Source organism: Siniperca chuatsi, linkage group LG11 (assembly GCF_020085105.1).
Source record: "Siniperca chuatsi isolate FFG_IHB_CAS linkage group LG11, ASM2008510v1, whole genome shotgun sequence".
NCBI lineage: Eukaryota > Metazoa > Chordata > Actinopteri > Centrarchiformes > Sinipercidae > Siniperca > Siniperca chuatsi.
This window is the reverse complement of record NC_058052.1, coordinates 3,088,876-3,103,095: the sequence shown is the minus strand read 5'-3', so window position 1 is coordinate 3,103,095 and position 14,220 is coordinate 3,088,876. Positions and strand designations below refer to the sequence as shown.

The 14,220-nt window shown below is 41.1% G+C and overlaps 1 protein-coding gene and 1 long non-coding RNA gene across 3 annotated transcripts in view; both read left to right on the top strand.

Moving 5' to 3' along the window:
• The window catches only part of LOC122884972 (core histone macro-H2A.2), a 39,253-nt gene that overhangs the window by 2,387 nt on the left and 22,646 nt on the right, over window positions 1-14,220 (top strand). The window lies entirely within an intron of this gene.
• On the top strand, window positions 1,021-4,210 carry LOC122884973. Of its 2 annotated transcripts, none has more exons than XR_006380020.1 (3): window positions 1,021-3,283; window positions 3,371-3,455; window positions 3,810-4,210. It is a non-coding gene; the product is annotated as an uncharacterized LOC122884973 (long non-coding RNA). The 2 variants fall into 2 exon arrangements; XR_006380019.1 differs by having other exon boundaries at window positions 1,023-3,016; window positions 3,140-3,283; window positions 3,371-4,210.

The following is a 14,220-nucleotide window of genomic DNA, read 5'->3' as shown; positions in this document are numbered from 1 at the left end:
ACCTGATATATATTTAGACTACTTTTCTCCCATCGATCTTCACCTACTAACTTCAATGAGTTCTTCATCTAAGCCATCAACCTGTCTCTTAGACCCCATCCCAACTAGGCTGCTTAAAGACGTTTTACCCTTAGTAGTACTTTACTAGATATGATCAATCTGTCTTTATTAACAGGCTATGTACAACAGTCCTTTAAAGTAGCTGTAATTAAACCTCTTCTTAAAAAGCCCACTCTTGATTCAGGGGCCAACTATAGACCTATATCGAACTCCCCCTTTCTCTCTTCTCTCAATCAGTTGTGTGACTGATCTCTGTACTTGATCTTAGTGCTGCATTCAACACCGTTGACCATCACATCCTATTACAGAGACTGGAACATTTAATTGGCATTAAACTGAACTAGTTTAAATCCTATCTATCAGATCGATCTCAGTTTGTACGTGTTAACGGTGAGTCCTCTGTGCACGCCAAAGTTAGTCACGGAGTTCCACAAGGTTCTGTGCTTGGACCAATTATATTCACCGTATATATGCTTCCTTTAGGCAATATTATTATGAAACTCCATAAACTTTCATTGTTATGCTGATGACCCAACTATATCTAGCGATCAAGCCAGATGAAATGAGTAGGGTATCTCTGCACACCGGAGACTTTGAATGGACGGGTAACTGTCAATCATTTTTTAATTTGGCCAATCAGAGGCTCACAATCGTCTGTCAATGAAAAACAAATTTCACCAATAAGCCGCCTAGTTGTGACTCCTTTTCATGTTTCAAATGAGTTGTTCCATGAGTTGTTAGCAGTTCCACCAACGAGATTTCCCCTTTAAACTACTCAGTTATTTTCTTTTAAATAACTGTTCGAGGATCAAAGTGGTAACAAAGAATGGATACTTTTACTTTTGATATTTTCATTACATTTTGCTGATAATACTTATTTTCTTTTACTTAAGTAGTATTTCTAAGTAATATTTTTGAAGTAGGAGTATTTTTACACAGTTGTATTGATACTTTTTCTTAACTAAAGGATCTGAATACCTCTTCCACCACTGCGATTCAATAGGCTTTGGGAAGGAAGGTCTTCATTCTGAGAACCACAAAATGCTGCACTTAGCACTTGTAATTCAGGTCCTGTGTAATTACACAACTGGTAAGAATTTGGGGTGCACGAATCCACCAAGATAAACATGGGTAACATGCCAGTTGAGAGGAAAGCCAGCCATGAGGAGGCCATACAATAACTGAAGGTTAGCAACAAATTAGCTTCAACCACAGCAGGAAATAACAACTTTCAGGCTGTCATACGTCAACATTCCCCACTCTAATCTGGGCCAAGTGGTCTTTGTTTTACAAAGTGCCGAAGTCCTCCAATTACAAAACCTCACAGACCTGACGCTCCATCACATTTACCCTGACCCTGCAGCTTACAGGTCACACAGCAAAGTACAAAGGGACTGAAATAAACATAGTGACCCCTAAATCTGTCATGATATTTGTCCATAAACAGCCAGGAGAGGAAAGGCAGGGTTTCCCTCTTGAATTCCCTCAGATGTGTGTAAGTGACGATCTAGTCTGGGGAAAAGTATGGTAGGAAGTCCCACCTGGCCAGCCAATAGGGTCACTTTCAGTATCAAATTAATATACCAAATCACTTATCATATTCCTTGAGTACCAGTGAAAATTTCGGCCTGCTGGTGGTGCCATATTGTAAGACAAGCTGCAGAAATTTAATAACCTGCCACTTCTTATGGAATTAACAGCAGAATAAAGCATCACCAAGGCAGACAACACAGACATGTATAAACTCTAAAATAAAAACTCCACAGTGGCTGCAGCCACAAACACACAGAGAGCTGCACAGTTTTTGCATAACGTGTTGAGCACATACAAACACTATGTTGTCCAGCAACGTTGACGTTCTGCTCTGGAGATAAGAGTAACAACCATCGCAGTGAGTTTGCAGTGCTCACAGAATGTCATTCAGACGGGTGAGTACAACAACAAAGTCCTCCACAATCTGCTCTTGGTTCAACTTCTCAGCTCATTCTTTCTCTATGCATAATGTGACCAGTCCACTCAGCCTCTCTGTCCCACTACACTCCTCATAGTTTTCAGACATTTTCAGAATCAGAATCAGAAATACTTTATTGATACCTGAGGGGAAACTCTTTAAAAGCTCTTTGAGCTGAAAGAGCATTCTGCAGTCACAACTGTGACAGGAATTGTCAAAACAGCAGAAATGCCTCACGCACCTCACTCAAGGTAAAAGTTTATAAGTGAATGCTGAAGTCACCACTGGAGGATACATGAGCATATTAGCCAGACCCAGTGTGCACCTGATGGTCACACAACATCATGGGTGTGTGAGGTGCTGAGGTACAATAACCTAACCTAACCTTAACCCATAATGATGTAAATCATTGTTGTACTGTATCACAAACAGGGCCCAGTGCCACAAGGGGTCTTAAGGGGTTTAGCCCCCTCACTTGTATTTTTTGCCCCCTCTGTTTAAGCTTTATTTATCTAAAGAAAAGTTGCAAAAACAATCAAAATTAAAGCTCCATACAGCATTGAGCATCTTGTGACCGGAGGCCAGCTCACACCGCTCTGATTCTTCAAGACCATTGCGCACTGCACAAACAAGTTAAATATCACTTCCACTATGTGCCGCTGGAGAACATGCACTAATCATACACAGTGTTGCCGTGTATCGAGTGTAGATCACACAATAAAACTCTTATCAAGCATGTGAAATTTGGAAAAGGTCTGATGATGCTGAGCAAATTTGAAGTCGATTCGACTAAATCTCTAGGAGCAGTTCAATATCAAAAAATTGTCACTTCCTGCGTCCCCTATGTGGCGGTGGAGAACACTCACTAATCATACATGATGTTCAAACATGGACATCCTGAAGGAGAAACTGAAGAGGACATTCGCTGAGAGAGTCTACTTCATTCAAAGCCACTCCACAAGTGACATTCTTCAGGAGTTTCTACCTTTCCAGCATATCAGCATTGTGAGTTCAAACCCTGCATGGAGTTAATGTACAAAAGTTTCACTTTTAATAGGTTACTCTTCCAGACAAATTTGTAACGTATGGAAATAATCTTCTTTTGGATTTTCTCTGAAATTGATCAAGTTGATGTGGACAAGAGGTTGCTGGAAGGCTTTAGAAAAGCAGCAGACAAAATTGTTGCAGAGGCCAGAAGGAGAAGCCTGGGCAAGGATATTCTAGTCCGGTACCAGAGGGCACTCAACCAGGAATGTGAGGAGGCACACAAAGGTATTTATAACTTTATTTGACGTTCTTCAAATAAATTTTGCCATTATTGCTATAAGTCATTGCTATTTTTTTTTTTTTTGCCTTTAGGACTCACAGTTGGTGCTGCAATACTCCTGCTCCCCTACTGCTCTATGTAACTGACAAGGTTAGAGCACCACCAGTCATTCAACGGGTAGGGCTCTTGTATGCTTTGCCGTATTTTGTTTTAAGGGAGTTCTGGAGTGTATTACTCCTTTGGTGTGGGTCATTTGGATAGGTGAGTACAGAAATACATTAGTCCCACTCCCCAGTCATGCCTACTGGAAATTGTAGGATTTTCTTTTGCTTATGACAGTCTTCCAAAGAACAAGACTGTCATAAGCAAAAGAAAATTAAGCAAATTAAGCAAAAGATTAATATACAATAGAAACAGCATTTCTGCTGCCACTGCAGACAGTTAAATCACACTGAGACTGCTTGAACACCACATTGTAAATGTAATGTATTTGTAACTGTATTTGTTGTGTGCCTTTCATGGGTGGTGAAGGCTCCAACACCTGTGCTGCTGGTGAGCGGGGAACCCCTTCAGTGTCGGAGGTGAAATCTCTCTTCACATAGATGGAGTTGACATTGCGAAGCCAGATGACATCTTAGTGGGAGTTGGTGTCCTACTGGGGATCTGTTTCATCTTTTGGATCTAGATATGCAGAGAATACAAGGAAGTCTCTAATTTTTATGCAACAGTGAATGGTTGGTGATTTGGTTATTTCAAAAACGTATTTGGCTCTTACAGAAATTATATAATGTTTATTGTATTTATTCCTGTGTAATATTTTGTATTTATTGAGTTTCCTATTTATTTATTTTTGCAAATTATAAATGCTCAACTCTCAAAATCAGTATGGTTGAACTTTTCAAAAGTCTGATATATGTTAATAAAACCTTGCTTAAAGGCAGCTGCTGTTTCATTGTGATCATTTATTATTATATGATATTATTAATGTTATTATTTTCATTACTACAGCAGAACTTCGAAAGGTTCCTCAAAGAGCTTCAAAAGGTTCCTCAGGTAACCCTAAGAATGGGTTCTTCTAAGAACCTTTTCTTGAAGGTTCCTCAAAGCACCTTAAGAGGTTCCTCCAGAGTTTCAAATTGAAGAACCTCCAAAAGTTCTCAAGGATCTTGTGGTTTTAATAGTATACATGCAGTGACCATACAGCAGTTTTTAAGGACCTATAGATCAAAATGTCTTCACCATATGTGGTGGGTGCCACTAACGGCAGAAACTGAAGTTTTCCTAACTAACCTTTTTTGCTCCTAAGCATCCCCTTCTTTTAAATATGAGCTCATGAAATCATTTGGCTATTCGGTGCAACCTTTCTAAAAAAAAAAAATATGTTGGCCTAGGCTACATGAAAAATGTGAAATATTTGATTGTAAACATAGCTACTGTGTGTGTATGTGTGGGTGTGTGTGTGGACTGAAATTTGTGCGTTTCTCTGGGAAAGTGAGTGAAGGTAGTAAGCCACCTTGACAACCTCCATGTCTACTCCTCAAGATTCAGGATTGTCATCTATAGCCCACTACTGACTCATTTGTTCTGTATACATTGAGTAGAGAGTATTTCAGACAAAATCCCTGCATAACATTGTTGACTACAGCAGTGCTCTGCCTGTCATGTACAGTGTACAGTATACTGAAACTGTAAACCTTTGCACATTCCCATGTAAATATTTTGCACATTGCACATTCCTGCACAAATTACATGTTTAAATAAAAAAAAAATATATATTATATTATATTATATTTCTACTATAGCCCCAGGAAATAGGGGATGGTAGGATCTCTAAAAAATCTAATTTTCTTTTACCAAAACATTACATGTTAAAAGATAAAGCATACAGCATTATACATGGTTGCTCATACTTGCTGGTAACTCATCTTTATTCATTGATGGCACAAACATGTGAATGTGCATAGTGACACCTAGTGGTAGGACTGGTAACATTACAAGCAGACAGATTTAGAAATTATTGTAACTCATATTGATATTGAAGATGAAATTGAATGGGATAAACAGTGCATCATCATGATAAAGTTAACTGCAGGCACATAATGTGAGCCATAGTTTAGCCTAATATTTTGGTTTGTGTGCTCCACGAACTGAAATTATGCTGACAAACTAGTTCATGTATTTGTTACTTCTAGGCTGGATTATTGCAATTCCCTATTATCAGGCTACCCGAATAAATCCCTTAGGATTCTCCAGTTGATCCAGAATGCTGCGGCAGAGATTTCTCCTTCTCTGCACTGCCTCCCTGTAAAATCCAGAATAGAATTTAAAATCCTTCTCCTCACCTACAAAGCTCTTAATGGTCGGGCACATAGCTCATAATACCTTATTACCCCATTAGAACACTGCGCTCCCAGAATGCAGGGTTACTTGTGGTTTCTAGAGTCTCCAAAAGTAGAATGGGAGCTAGAGCCTTCAGTTATCATCCTGTGGAATCAGGTCCCAATTTGGGTTTGGGATTAATAGGCTTGAGTCAAAGATGGTTGCAACTCCACCTCCTCAGCCGGTGCCTCGAGGAATGTGAGTATTAATATGCCTGGGCAGAGTGGATTAATTTAGACTAACATATTCTTCATGACCCAACTAGGTTTCAATAAGACAAAATAAGTCAATATGATACTCTGATATTAAATTGTTCACTAGTACAGCTTTAGATGACAGAGATCTAATGTTTAAGAGTCCACATTTAATTCTCCTATTTTGTTGTGATATTTCAGCTGTGGTAATTTTGTTTAGGTTTTTATGTATAACTCCTCTTCTGTTAACTTTTGATTTTATTATTTAAGTGGTCAGGGGGCAGAAACCATCACTAAGGAGTTTTGGGTGGGTAACTGCTCTGGAAGCACAGAGAAGCGTGTAGGACCGTTGGGCCCTGGCACTTTTGCGCTCGGGCTCTTATAATAATAATAATCTCTACAAAAACAATAGGTTCCTTGCACTTTCAGTGCCAGGGTCCAGTGACTATGTCTGAATATTGGCATGTAGACATCTTCAGGCTGGAACTCTTATCAAAGATGTGATATTTTAAAAAAAGATCTGACGATGTGGAGCTGAGATAGCACAGTTACTAATTTTGGAACCAGGTAGCACTGTTACTAATTTTGAGAGTTTTCAAGCATCCTGAGCTCCTCAAAAATGTGTTTGAAGGGGCAGAATAATAATAATAATATAATAATAATAATAATAATAATCTCTACAAAAACAATAAGACCATTGGGCACATTTTTTACGCAATCAACACCGAACTTGCCACACTGCATCTTCCAACTGTCCTCCACAATCCAGCCAGATTTTTGAAATTTAAAAAATTGAGCCCACAGTACATCAAACTTTACTCTAAACAGTAAAGTTAATAGCTACTGAAAATTCTCGATAAAATAAATCTCCAATGTTTATGAAATAAAATACAAAATTTGGTAGTTATGGTAGATGTAGTGTGGTAAATTTCAGAATTGTATCTCAAAAACTTAATTTTTTACAGTATTTTGAATTCTATCCTCACATAAACCATTGCAGTCAATGGAAATAGAGCATCTTTAAACATCAGTTTGTCATTTATGGAGCAATCAATCTTTGTAAACATAAATTACAGACATCTCTATGTTGTCTAAGTCCAAAAATTCTCAGAATTTTGTCTTGATGAATTTTTGACATTAGTTTGAAATCTGCCTGTAAGCTGTTATCACAACCCTGGTAGTTGCATAAGTCTTAGTATGAAGCCACTCTTCGTTTTCTGTTTCTGCGGGTAGCTCAACATGATCACAACGTGTCATTGATAACGTGTCATTGATAACAAAAGATGTGCGTTCAAGACCTGGGTGATACACAATGAACATATCAATAGTTATCAACCCTGCTCCTGGAGCACTTCTGCAATGCATGTTTTAGATATAGTCCTACTCTAACACAATTGAATCTAATTATTAATTCATTATCCAGCCCTTAACAAGCTTCAGCTGCTTCCTCTCACATTTTTTGGTCAATTGACACCAAACTAACAAATGGTTTCTCGCTTGGGAGGTAGCTCAGCAAGATCATGACTTGCCCTTTTTGTGTCTAAGGTAGTGAGTTCGAGTCCTGGGTGATGCAGAATAAATATGCTCATACACACTTAGCCATTGTGCTCTGTGGATTAGAAAAATGGGTGCCACAAATGCAAAAAAATGGGCGTGGAATAACAGGAATCAGTCTACAAATCAGACATTGTTTGTCCAATCAGCACATGTCACAGACATGCCAGGCTCCACAACCCCACACACACATCGCACTCCCTCACCAGAATACTAATCTGATCCACCTGTCACTAATCACACACCTGCACTTCATCTGCACATCACTCCAGTATAAAACCACCTCCGTCACCTCAGTCAGTGTCCGGTCTCATTTGGAATAGGACAGATCACAGCATCCAGTCTATAGAACGTCACAGATTCTAACCTCGCATCTGCAAAACGTCTTCCCGTTTCCTGAGCTCCCGATCCCGGTCCCGTGCATCTCCAGGCTCCTGTGTGTGTCGCTCCCGATCCTGGTCCCTTGCATCTCCAGTCTCCAGTTGGTGTCTCCACAACCCCAGAGCTTCATCCCGACCAGTCGAAGGATGGCATCATTATCATCAACACTCTATCAGTTTACTTTGTGTGCAATAAATACCATCTGTCTCATCTTGGTGTCTCCGGCCCGCTCTGTTCGTAACAGCACAGAACTTACAGGATATGTCCACATACACATACACAAATCCTGAAAGTTTCATTCAAGTCGACCACTAGGGGGCACTACAAATGCTAAAAACTGGGCGTGGCATAACACGAATCAGAAATATCTTGTTTTCTACTTGCTATTTGCGAAAATGCAAAAAAAGGAAGATTTCACTGCTTTTTTCACATCTAGGCCATATTTGACCAGGTCCAGATCAAAAGCTTTAAACTTCTCACGTTCTGTGTTGGCTTTAACACCAGAATTGTCGCTTGCGGCTATATTTATTTGTTGTTTGCTGCTTTGGCTCAAATTCCTGTGAGCTGGAATGAGCTAGAAATACGAAACGTGTTGTAGTAACTGGAAATGATGGGCATGTGCTTCCACAGAAATATGAGCCCAATCGACCACATGCTGGCGCTATAATTAAGGCCCAAAAATGCAATTTTAAACCAGCCACACCCTCACACCGTATGTCAGAATGACTTGATAAGCCTAGTCCAATGATGATCCTGGAATTGTGTGAGAAATTTCAAAAATTGTATATAGCTTGTTGATATCTTATTTAGTTTTCAAGATATTGACCAATGAACTTCAAAAGAGGCGTGGCTCAGCACATAAATAGACCAAAGTCAACAAACGTTGGGCCAGTTATTACAAAACTTACAAGATATGTCCACAAAAGTACGTGAAACATACCCTGAAAGTTTCCTTCAAATCGACTGCAAGGGGGCGCTACAAGGCAAAAAATGTACGTGTCCGAACATGAATCAGACCATGAATCAGAAAGTGTTTCTTTGCTTACCGCTCACTCAAAGAGAAAGAATAAACTGCAGGGTGAGGTCTGAACAGACAGGCAAGTCCTGTGGATACCGCTCCCCTTGTGTCTAGGAAGCGTATCAAAGGTGAGGTCTGAACGGACAGGTACTTGAGTTAAAACTCCTGTGGATACCGCTCTTTTTGTGTCAAGGAAGTGTAGTAAAAGGTCTGAATGAACAAGTAGTTTAAGGGTTTGCTGAGGAGCCTAACCATAGTCACTAAGAGGCCTACAGGGCAGTGACTACTGGCTAAAAGTGAGAAATTGTGTATGAATGTAAGCTGCAGCAAAATTACAGATGAGTGATGCATTTTGTGTGTTGAATGAATGTGTGACAGGCCTTATGTGTTGAAGTTAAGTATGAATATGCTAGCAATTGTGTGTATGAATGGCGAATTAATCATATGTGTGGAATCAGATTAAGAAGTGGGTGTTTGAAAAAGAACAGTGGAGTGGAGCGACAGGCTCAGTTTGGACTAAAGTATCTGCCAAACCTGACCAGTGATGACATGTTAAGCCACATGTCTTCATTCCACCACTGGCTGTCGAGGTGGTGTGCAACAAACAATGTGGGCTTTGTAGATAATTGGCAGACTTTCTGGAGAATACCTGGTCTTATTAGGAGAGACGGCATTCATCCCACTTTGGATGGAGCAGCTCTTATATCTAGAAATCTGGCCGAGTTTATTAGTGGACCAGAGTTGAGACCATAGGGCAAAGTTGCAGTCCTACATGCTTCTCTGTGCTTGCAGAGCAGTTACCCACCCAAAACTCCTTAGTGAAAGTGTCTGCGCCCCGACCACTTTAAATAATAAAATTAAAACAGAAGAGGAGTTATACATAAAAAGCTAAACAGAATTACCACAGCTGAAATAGCACAACAAAATAGGAGAATTAAATGTGGACTCTTCAACATCAGATCTCTGGTGAACAATTTAATATCATCAGTTCACAATCAGTATCTTCTTCTTTTCCTTTCGGCTGTTCCCTTTCAGGGGTCACCACAGCGAATCATGTGCCTCCATCTAACCCTGTCCTCTGCATCCTCTTCACTCACACCAATTAACTTCATATCCTCTCTCACTACATCCATAAATCTCCTCTTTGGTCTTCCTCTAGACCTCCTGCCTGGCAGCTCCAACCTCAGCATCCTTCTACCAATATATTCACAGACTCTCCTCTGAACATGTCCAAACCACCTCAATCTGGCCTCTCTGACTTTATCTCCAAAACATCTAACATGAGCTGTCCCTCTGATGTACTCATTCCTGATCCTGTCCATTCTCGTCACTCCCAAAGAGAACCTCAACATCTTAAGCTCTGCTACCTCCAGCTCTGCCTCTTGTCTTTTCTTCAGTGCTACTGTCTCTAAGCTGTACAACATCGCTGGTCTTACCACCGTCTTGAACACCTTTCCTTTCATTCTTGCTGATACTCTTTTATCACACAACACACCTGACACTTTTCTCCACCCGTTCCAACCTGCTTGCACTCGCCTCTTCACCTCTTTTCCACAGTCTCCATTGCTCTGAACCATTGACCCTAAGTACTTAAAGTCCTGCACCTTCTTCACCTCTGCTCCCTGTAACCTCACCGTTCCACCTGGGTCCCTCTCATTGACACACATGTATTCTGTCTTACTGCGGCTAAGCTTCATTCCTCTGTTTTCCAGAGCAGACCTCCATCTCTCTAGATTTTCCTCCACCTGCTCCCTGCTCTCACTACAAATCACAATGTCATCCGCAAACATCATAGTCCATGGAGATTCCTGTCTAACCTCATCTGTCAGCCTGTCCATCACCAGAGCAAACAAGAAGGGGCTCAGAGCCGATCCTTGATGCAAACCCACCTCCACCTTGAACTCCTGTGTCACACCTACAGCACACCTCACCACGGTCTTACAGCTCTCATACATGTCCTGCACCACTCTAACATACTTCTCTGCCACTCCAGACTTCCTCATTCAAAACCACAGCTCCTCTCTTGGCACCCTGTCATACGCGTTCTCTAAATCTACGAAGACACAATGCAACTCCCTTTGACCTTCTCTGTACTTCTCCATCAGCATCCTCAAAGCAAATACTGCATCTGTTGTACTCTTTGTAGGCATGAAACCATATTGCTGTTCACAAATGCTCACCTCTGCCCTTAGCCTAGCTTCCACTACTCTTTCCCACAACTTCATTGTATGGCTCATCAGCTTTATTCCTCTGTAGTTGCCACAGCTCTGCACATCTCCCTTGTTCTTAAAAATTGGCACCAGTACACTTCTCCTCCATTCCTCGGGCATCCTCTCACTCTCCAAGATCTTGTTAAACAAACTAGTCAGAAACTCTACTGCCAACTCTCCTAGACACTTCCATACCTCCACAGGTATGTCATCAGGACCAACTGCCTTTCCACTCTTCATCCTCTTCAACGTCCTCCTCACTTCACTCTTGCTAAACTTTGCTACTTCCTGCTCCACACCAGTCACTTCTTCTACTCTTCGTTCCCTTTCATTTTCCTCATTCATCAACTCTTCAAAGTACTCCTTCCATCTTCCTATCACACTCCTGGCACCTGTCAATACATTTCAATCCTTATCTTTAATCACCCTAACCTGCTGCACATCCTTCCCATCTCTATCTCTTTGTCTGGCCAACCTCTACAAATCCACCTCTCACTCTTTAATGTCCAACCTAGCATACAAGTCCTCATATGCTCTTTGCTTGGCCTTTGCCACCTCTACCTTCACCTTACGCTGCATCTCCCTGTACTCCTGTCTACACTCTTCAGTCCTCTCAGTGTCCCACTTCTTCTTAGCTAAACTCTTTCTCTGTATACACTCCTGCACTTCCTCGTTCCACCACCAAGTCTCCTTGTCCGCTTTCCTCTTTCCAGATGACACACCGAGTACCCTCCTACCTGTCTCCCTGATCACATTAGCTGTAGTGGTCCAGTCATCTGGGAGCACTTCCTGACCACCCAGAGTCTGTCTCAGCTCCTCCCTGAAAACTACACAACATTCTTCCTTTTTCAACTTCCACCACTTTGTCCTCTTCATCTTCCTCACTACCAGAGTCATTTTACACACTACCATCCTGTGTTGTCTGGCTACACTCTCCCCTATCACTACTTTACAGTCACTGGTCTCTTTCAGATTACGTCTACACAAGATGTAGTCCACCTGAGTGCTTCTACCTCCGCTCTTATGTCACCCTATGTTCCTGCCTCTTCTGGAAGAAAGTGTTCACTACAGCCATTTCCATCCTCTTTGCAAAGTCTACCACCATCTGTCCTTCTGCGTTCCTGTCCTGAAGACCAAACCTGCCCATCACATTCTCATCACCTCTGTTCCCTTCACCTACATGCCCATTGAAATCTGCACCAATCACCACTCTCTCACCTCTGGGGATGCTCTGCATCACTTCATCTAACTCACTCCAGAATTTCTCCTTCTCTTCTAACTCACATCCTACCTGTGGGGCATAACCACTCACAACATTGAACATCACCCCTTCAATTTCCAGCTTCAGACTCAGTCTGATACTCTTTTCACCTCTAGAACATTCCTCACAAACTCCTCTTTCAGGATAACTCCTAATCCGTTTCTCTTCCTATCTGACCCATGGTAGAACAACTTGAACCCTGCTCCTAAGCTTCTAGCCTTACTACCTTTCCACCTGGTCTCCTGGACAAACAGTATGTCAATCAACTCTCTAGCCTTCCCTGTCATAGTCCCAACATTCAAAGTCCCTACTGTCAGTCCTACATTCTTAGCTTTCCTCTTCTCTCTCTGCCTACGAACACACCTTCCTCCTCTCCTTCGTCTTTGACCAACAGTAGTCCAATTTCCACGGTACCCTGTAGGTCAACAGCACCGGTGGCGGTCGTTGTTGACCCGGGCCCTGAACGATCCGGTATGGAAGTCATTTTCACGATTCACATTTTTAATTTGGCATGTGTTTTACGTCGGATGCCCTTCCTGACACAACCCTCTGCATTTATCCAGACTTGGGACTGGCACAAGAAGACACTGGCTTGTGCCCCCTTGCTGTTGCATTAAATATCAGAGTATCATATTGACTTATTTTGACGTACTGAAACCTGGCTGGGTCATGAAGAATATGTTAACCTAAATGAATCCACTCCGCCCAGGCATATTAATACTCACATTCCTCGAGGCAGGTGGAATTGCAGCCATCTTCGACTCAAGCCTATTAATCGACCCTAAACCTAAACTAAATTATAACTCATTCGAAAGCCTTGTTCTTAGTCTTTCACACCCAACAAAAACACGACAGCCAATTCTATTTGTTATAGTGTACTGCACTCCTGGTCCTTATTCTGAATTTTTATCTGAATTCTCAGATTTTTTATCAAGTTTAGCCCTTAAAACAGATAAAGTAATTAATGTAGGTGATTACAATATTCATGTGGACGTTGAAAATGATAGCCTTAGTACTGCATTTATCTTATTATTAGATTTGATTGGCTATTGTCAGAGTGTACATAAAACCACTCACTGTTTTAACCACACCCTCGACCTTGTTCTGGTATATGGCATTGAAATTGAACATTTAATAGTCTTTCCACAGAATCCTTCATTATCGGACCATTATTTAATAATTTTCGAATTCCTATTACTGGACTACACGCCATTAGGCAAAAACTCCTACTCTAGATATCTATCTGATAATGCTGTAGCTAAATTTAAGGAAGCAATCCCATCTGCATTTAATTTGGTGCTATGTCTCAATATGACAGAGGACTCCTTTGCTAATTTCAGCCCCTCCCAAACTGACCATCTTGTTGACAGTGCTGCAGGCTCACTGCGGACGACACTCGATTCTATCGCACCTCTGAAAAACCCGCAAATTAAAGCAAATATCATGAAAACTTGAAAGGAAATGGCGTTCCATCAACCTGTAAGAATCTAGTTAAGTCTGGCAAGTTAAAACATATAGGAAAGCCCTCCGTAATGCCAGAGCAGCCTACTACTCATCATTAATAGAGGAAAACAAACCCAGGTTTCTTTTCAGCACTGCAGCCAGGCTGACAGAGAATCACAGCTCTATTCCCACTCTTGATCCAGGGGTTTCAGCCAACTATAGATCATTTGTACATGTTAATGGTGAGTCCACTGTGCACGTCAAAGTTAGTCATGGAGTTCCACAAGGTTCTGTGCTTGGACCGATTATATTCACCATATATATGCTTCCTTTAGGCAACATTATTAGGAAACACTCCATAAACTTTCATTATTATGCAGATGATACCCAATTATATCTATAGATCAAGCCAGATGAAACTAACCAGTTAGCTAAACTTCAAGCATGCCTTAAGGATATAAAAACCTGGATGACCTGCAATTTTCTTATGTTAAACTCAGAC